Here is a 778-nt window from a genome sequence, read left to right as displayed (position 1 = left end):
AATGCATGAAAAAAGAAGCATATACTATGCTGCTGTACACCTGAAACTAATACAAAATAATAATAAATGAAAACAGTTATTGAAAGTAAAATAAAAACGAAGCACATATTTCAACTATAGTTAAACGAGGAATAAACTCACATATAAAAACTCAGAAAAAGAATCACATACACTACCGTATCCCATATTTGTTTAAAAAATACTTGTACGTCTATAAAAAAATGTTTGTACATTTGTACTTTTGCTGCTGCTCCAGGAACCCTCAAGCACACTTTGTGGCAAGCCACCCACAGCCTTCCAACAGCGCACAAAGGCTTACAAATTCTCACTTGTTTCCTCCTAGACCCCAGGGCATTTCTGGAGTTCATGCATTAGTATAGAAATAACAGCTGATGCTTATCCAGCCCTCACTCTGAGCCAGGCTGCAGCCTCAGCATGAAGTTTCATGTGTCAACTGGTTTAATCCTCACAACAGCCCATTAGGGTACGTACCATTATCACCTTCATTTTACAGGTAAAGAACCCGAGACCCGCGCGACCAGCATGGCTCAGTGGTTTGATTCCCGCTCAGGGCTCATGCCCGGGTTGCTGGCTGGATCCCCAGTGTGGGGCGTGCAGGAGGCAGCCCATCAAGGATTCTCTCTCATCATCGATGTTTCTAGCTCCCTCTCCCTCTTTCTCCGAAATCAATAAAAATCAATATATTTAAAAAACAAAAAAAGAATCCGAGACGCATCGAAGCTGAGCAACCGGCCCAGGGCACACAGCTCAGAAGCGC

The sequence above is a fragment of the Myotis davidii genome, unplaced genomic scaffold (assembly GCF_000327345.1).
Source record: "Myotis davidii unplaced genomic scaffold, ASM32734v1 scaffold1608, whole genome shotgun sequence".
Taxonomy (NCBI): Eukaryota; Metazoa; Chordata; class Mammalia; order Chiroptera; family Vespertilionidae; genus Myotis; species Myotis davidii.
The sequence above is the reverse complement of the archived record's forward strand: the minus strand, read 5'-3'. Positions refer to the sequence as shown.